Raw genomic sequence first — 6,809 nt, 5'->3', positions numbered from 1 at the left:
ATATATTTGAATGAAATTATGCACTATGTAGAAGTTGTTGTCTTGATGGGCCCCATTTTTTAAGTATGCTCCGGGCCTCGAAAAAGTCAGGACAGGCCCTGTATATATGCAGTGTTATTTTCCTTTGTTGTTTGTACATGTAAGTTACCAAATATAGGTTAATATCTAGCCTATAGTAAATGTGAAGTTAGAAATGATTTTTTCCTTATGCATTTTCTGGTTTGTAAAGCAGCTTTTGGTAACCTGGTTCGGTTAGTCTGTTGATGTTCAACTTTTATATATTATCTTCCATTGTATCAATTGAATAGCATGCCGCCTCTGTAATAGTATAAATAATATTCCTAGCCTTACTTATAGAACTTTCTGTAACTATAGGTATTTTCTGCTTTCCTCTAAAATTGATTTATATTTCAAGGAAGCAGATGGATAAGTAAAATCATAGTATTACAGGCAGAACAAGTTCTTGCAAAACATCAACATGGAAGAGGTTTGCTCATGGTTCTAGGACCGATGCTCTTAGGGACCATGAGTATGTCCTAACCTATGAAGACAAGGATGCTGACTGGATGCATGTTGGCGATCTTCCTTCGGAGTGAGTTCCTAATTTTCTTGTGTTGGGATATCCATGCAACTAAACTTATGATGTTTTATTGTGGCATTCTTCTCTAACATGCAGTACTTTTGCACACTCTGATAATATCCCTTTTGATGTTCTATTTTAATGTAACTTTGGTTAGAAAACTTGGGAGATCTTGATAGGAGTGATAAACTTGATAGAACTTGTAATATGGTAGCATGGACTTCTACCACGAGTAGTTTACTCTTGCAACTTAGGAGATCTTGATAGGAGTGATGCCCTTCCTTTCCTTTAAAAATGGAAGATATATTGTCTCCGGCCTATACATGGTACAAAACTAATCATCAAATGGCATGAGAAATTTTGATTATCTGTATGTTCCTGCATGATGCTATCTTTGATAAGTACTCCCTCTGTCCGAAAAAGCTTGTGCCTCAAATTTTTGTATTGCACCAACTAGATACATCCATTTGAGGGACAAGCTTTTTCGGATGAGGGAGTATAAACATGCTATGCTTGGCATGCAGTTTTCTCATGTGTACTACTTGTTTGACCTTGTATTTTACTGCTTACTATGTACTATACATCCGGAATTGTATTTGGAAGTGTCAAAATTTATCATTTATAATCATTGATAGTAATATTCCTAGATACACACACACTGAAAGTCTGAAATATTCTAGAAAAAGTACATGTCAGCTGTCATATCTTCATTAGATGTTTTTAAATCTATTCCTGGTTTGATGTTAATATTTTGTTAGTTTGTAGATGTTGCTAGTTTGTACTTTCAAAATTTTAAACTTGATTTTGTTTTCTCTGCAGTTCAACAAGTTGTGTCTCAAGCTTGTAAGTTCTGTCACAAGGATGAGATTGCTAGAGTGCTACAAAACTTTTACGTGATAGCAGTTGTACCAGTCAACTAGGATGTCTACATGATGTTTCTTGTATTCATAGCAACAACACAATCTTGTGGCGCGAGGTTGAGCTCTGATCTTCAAAAGCATTGCAAGCTTGGTGATTCTTCTGCGGGAAACATGCGGTCCTGTTTAAATTATGCAGTTTCACATGATGGTCATGAGTTTGTTATTCACAAGACATCTAATGAAGTCATCCAACAAAAAGGTTCCGAACAAGCAATTTGTCTTCCTGGACATGGCTGTAGATGTGTGTCAAGCTCAAACCATTAGTTTAGCTTAGTTTGAACAAAAGAAATCTTATTTTCTTATGTAAATTCTATTTATTGATGTAGTTGGATGCTACTGAATGCATGTATGAATGTTGAAGTGCTGAATTTTTAGTCATTATGTGTTTGAGATTTGCTACTGAATATTGAGTCAATTACTATGTGAAAATAAATAAAAATAAATATACATGCTACCAGGATCAGGAAAACTGTGGCTAGTGAAAGTCAAGGGCAGACTATCTGCCAGGGATTATCATAACTGTTGGCAATTAGATTACCGGCATACACATCAATCTGTCGGGAGAATGAGGCCTCCTGGCAGCAGAACTGTCGGGAGATTTGTATCTGCCGGGGAATAGTTTTGCCGGCAGCCATTCTTGTGGCAGTTCTATCTGCCGGGAGAAACTCTATCCCGGCAGTTTATCTGCCCTCTCAAGGGCCTTCTACCGGCAGATTACATGCCATTGCATTGGTGTTGTGGTGTAGTGTTTCCTTTCTTACCACTTCTTTCATTTTAGGATTCAGCCGACGTTGATGATCATGAACTGGTTTAGCATCTTCTTTCAAATTAATTTTATGTTGACATAGAGTGGGACTAATGCCCTTAAGATCATCAAGAGTATACCCAATAGCAGCACGATGCTTCTTCAGAGTTTTCAATAATCTCTCTTCCTCATGCTATGAAAGGTTAGCACTAATAATAATAGGATATATATTTTTCTCATCAAGATAAGCATATTTAAGAGTATCAGGTAACGGTTTAAGCTCAAACATAGGATCACCCTTGGGTGGAGGAGGATCCCCTAAGACTTCAATAGGTAAATTGTTTTTTGGAATAGGTTCCTGTTTAAAGAATACTTCATCGATTTCCCTTCTTTCATTCATAAACATATCATTTTCATGGTCTAGCAAATAATGTTCTAAAGGATCACTAGGAGGTACGGCAATAGAAGCAAGACCAATAATTTCATCCTTACTAGGTAATTCTTCTTCACGGTGTTGTCTGCTAAATTTAGAGAAATTAAATTCATGAGTCATATCATCTAAACCGATAGTAACAACATCCCTTTTGCAATCTATGGTAGCATTAACAATGTTTAAGAAGGGTCTACCAAATATAATGGGACAAAAGCTATCTTGTGGGGAACCAAGAACAAGAAAATCAGTAGGATATTTAGTTTTGTTCCATCTCCTAAAAAGGGATTAGCTAGCAGTTTTTCTATCATACTCGAAGGAATTTCAAAGCAGACATTTTCATTTTCAGTAGGTTCAGTAGGTTGAGGAGCAACTCTTTGCTCTACTGGTCAGGGTGAAGATACCCCGAACAAGCCCCTCAGAGGATTACTTTCCATAGTAACAAGTGACAGTAAATTTCAGCACACTATATAAAATTTTCCTTACCAAATTCCACCTACCAAAGGCGCTTCACTCCCCGGCAACGGCGCCAGAAAAGAGTCTTGATGACCCAAAAGTATAGGGGATCTATCATAGTCCTTTCGATAAGTAAGAGTGTCGAACCCAATGAGGAGCAGGAGGAAATGACAAACGGTTTCCAGCAAGGTATTCTCTGCAAGTACTGAAATAAGTGGTAACAGATAGTTTTTGTGATAGGATAATTTGTAACGAGAAACAAGTAACAAAAGTAAATAAAGTGCAGCAAGGTGGCCCAATCCTTTTTGTAGCAAAGGACAAGCCTGGACAAACTCTTATATAGAGAAAAGCGCTCCCGAGGACACATGGGAATATCATCAAGCTAGTTTTCATCACGCTCATATGATTCGCGTTCGGTACTTTGATAATTTGGTATGTGGGTGGACCGGTGCTTGGGTACTTCCCTTACTTGGATAAGCATCCCACTTATGATTAACCTCTATTGCAAGCATACGCAACTACAACAAAAGTATTAAGGTAAACCTAACCATAGCATGAAACATATGGATCCAAATCAGCCCCTTACAAAGCAACGCATAAACTAGGGTTTAAGCTTCTGTCACTCTAGCAACCCATCATCTACTTATTACTGCCCAATGCCTTCCTCCAGGCCCAAACAATGGTGAAGTGTCATGTAGTCGACGTTCACATAACACCACTAGAGGAGAGACAACATACATCTCATCAAAATATCGAACGAATACCAAATTCACATGACTACTAATAGCAAGACTTCTTCCATGTCCTCAGGAACAAAAGTAACTACTCACAAAGCATAAACATGTTCATAATCAGAGGGGTATTAATATGCATATAGGATCTGAACATATGATCTTCCACCAATTAAACCAACTAGCATCAACTACAAGGAGTAATTAACACTACTAGCAACCTTCTAGCACCAATCCCAGACTTGGAGACAAGAATTGGATACAAGAGATGAACTAGGATTTTGAGAGGAGATGGTGCTGACGAAGATGTTGATGGAGATTGCCCTCTCCCGATGAGAGGAGCGTTGGTGATGATGATGGCGATGATTTCCCCCTCCAGGAGGGAAGTTTCCACGGCAGAACAGCTCCGCCAGAGCCCTAGATTGGTTCCGCCAAGGTTCCGCCTCGTGGCGGCGGAGTTTCGTCCGAGAAGATGGCTTCTTATTTTTTCCCATCGAAAGACTTCATATAGCAGAAGATGGCCACCGGAGGGCCACCAGGGGGCCCACGAGGTAGGGGGTCGCGCCCAGGGGGTAGGGTGCGCACCCACCCTCGTGGGAAGGGTGTGGCCCCCTGGTGAATCTCTTCCGCTGAGTATTTTTTATATATTCTAAAAACGTCTTCTGTGAAGTTTCAGGACTTTTGGAGCTGTGTAGAATAGATCTCTAATATTTGCTCCTTTTCCAGCCCAGAATCCCAGCTGCCAGCATTTTCCCTCTTCATGTAAACCTTGTAAAATAAGAGAGAATAGGCATAATTATTGTGACATAATGTGCAATAACAGCCCATAATGCAATAAATATCGATGTAAAAGCATGATGCAAAATGGACGTGTCAACACCTAAAAGCCAAATCTTGGGGATGCCCCGGAAGGCATCCCCTCTTTCGTCTACTTCTATCGGTAACTTTACTTGGAGCTATATTTTTATGCACCACATGATATGTGTTTTGCTTGGAGCATCTTGTATGATTTGAGTCTTTACTTTTTAGTTTACCACAATCATCCTTGCTGTACACACCTTTTGAGAGAGCCATACATGATTTGGAATTTGTTAGAATACTCTATGTGCTTCACTTATATCTTTTGAGTTATATAATTTTGCTCTAGTACTTCACTTATATCTTTTAGAGCACGGTGGTGGATTTGTTTTATAGAAACTATTGATCTCTCATGCTTCACTTAGATTATTTTGAGAGTCTTAAATAGCATGGTAATTTGCTTAAAATCCTAATATGCTAGGTATTCAAGATTAGTAAAATTTTCTTATGAGTGTTTTGAATACTAAGAGAAGTTTGATGCTTGATGATTGTTTTGAGATATGGAGGTAATAATATTAAAGTCGTGCTACTTGAGTAGTTGTGAAACTGAGAAATGCTTGTGTTGAAGTTTGCAAGTCCCGTAGCATGCACGTATGGTAAACTTATGTAACAAATTTGAAACATGCGGTGTTCTTTGATTGTCCTCCTTATGAGTGGCAGTCGGGGACGAGCGATGGTCTTTTCCTACCAATCTATCCCCCTAGGAGCATATGCGCGTAGTGCCGAGGTTTTTGATGACTTGTAGATTTTTGCAATAAGTATGTGAGTTCTTTATGACTAATATTGAGTCGATGGATTATACGCACTCTCACCCTTCCATCCTTGCTAGCCTTTTCAGTACCGTGCATTGCCCTTTCTCACATTGAGAGTTGGCGCAAACTTTGCCGGTTCATCCAAACCCCGTGATATGATACACTCTTTCAAACATAAACCTCCTTATATCTTCCTCAAAATAGCCATCATACCTACCTATTATGGCATTTCCATAGCCATTCCGAGATATATTGCCATGCAACTTTCCACCATTCCGTTTATCATGACACATTCATCATTGTCATATTGCTTAGCATGATCATGCAGTTGACATAGTATTTGTGGCAAAACCACCGTTCATAATTCTTTCATACATGTCACTCTTGGTCCATTGCATATCCCGGTACACCGCCGGAGGCATTCATATAGAGTCATATTTTGTTCTAGTATCGAGTTGTAAAATAAATAGAAGTGTGATGATCATCATTTTCTAGAACATTGTCCCAAGTGAGGAATTATAAAAATAGAGAAAAGGCCAAATAAAAATAAAAAAATGAATGAGAGAAAAAGAGAGAAGGGACAATGTTACTATCCTTTGCCACACTTGTGCTTCAAAGTAGCCTCATAATCTTCATGATAGAGAGTCTCTTGTTTTGTCACTTTCATATACTAGTGGGAATTTTCATTATAAAACTTGGCTTGTATATTCCAACAATGGGCCTCCTCAAGTGCCCTAGGTCTTTATCAGCAAGCAAGTTGGATGCACACACACTTAGTTTCTTTTGTTGAGCTTTCATACATTTATAGCTCTAGTGCATCCGTTGCATTGCAATCCCTACTCCTTGCATTACATCAATCGGTGGGCATCTCCATAGCCCATTGATTAGCCTCGTTGATGTGAGACTTTCTCCTTTTTGTCTTCTACATATAACCCCCCTCATTATATTCTATTCCACCCATAGTGCTATGTCCATAGCTCGCGCTAATATATTGCGTGAAAGTTTATAGGTTTGAGATTACTAAAGTATGAAACAACTAGCGGGTCGATCCGCGCAATTGCACGGCTAGAATTGATATATTTTGTATTTTTTAATAAATGATATGTTTATGCTTGCTAAGCCACATGGACTTGCATTTTCTTTTTTTTACATCGTACAGAAGATGTCCTTATGCATTTTTCCTCTTCATATCATTGTTTGTGTTTTGGTTATCTGCACATACTTCCTTCATTTTTAAATAAGTGTCGTAATTTTAGTTCAAATTTAAACTAAAACCACAACACTTATTTCTGAACGGAGTGAGTATTATTTTAGTTTGGCCAACATTTTTTGTGTGA

At 38.4% G+C, this 6,809-nt stretch overlaps 1 long non-coding RNA gene across 1 annotated transcript; it reads left to right on the top strand.

Annotated features, from left to right (window-relative positions):
- The first annotated feature begins 20 nt into the window (after positions 1-20).
- On the top strand, positions 21-1,878 carry LOC119314673. The gene is made up of 2 exons (XR_005152408.1): positions 21-592; positions 1,400-1,878. It is a non-coding gene; the product is annotated as an uncharacterized LOC119314673 (long non-coding RNA).
- Positions 1,879-6,809: the final 4,931 nt, after the last annotated feature.

The sequence above is a fragment of the Triticum dicoccoides genome, chromosome 6A (genome assembly GCF_002162155.2).
Source record: "Triticum dicoccoides isolate Atlit2015 ecotype Zavitan chromosome 6A, WEW_v2.0, whole genome shotgun sequence".
In the NCBI taxonomy this organism is placed as follows: Eukaryota; Viridiplantae; Streptophyta; class Magnoliopsida; order Poales; family Poaceae; genus Triticum; species Triticum dicoccoides.
Note: the sequence above shows the minus strand (reverse complement) of the source record. Positions and strands in the feature narration are given on the sequence as shown.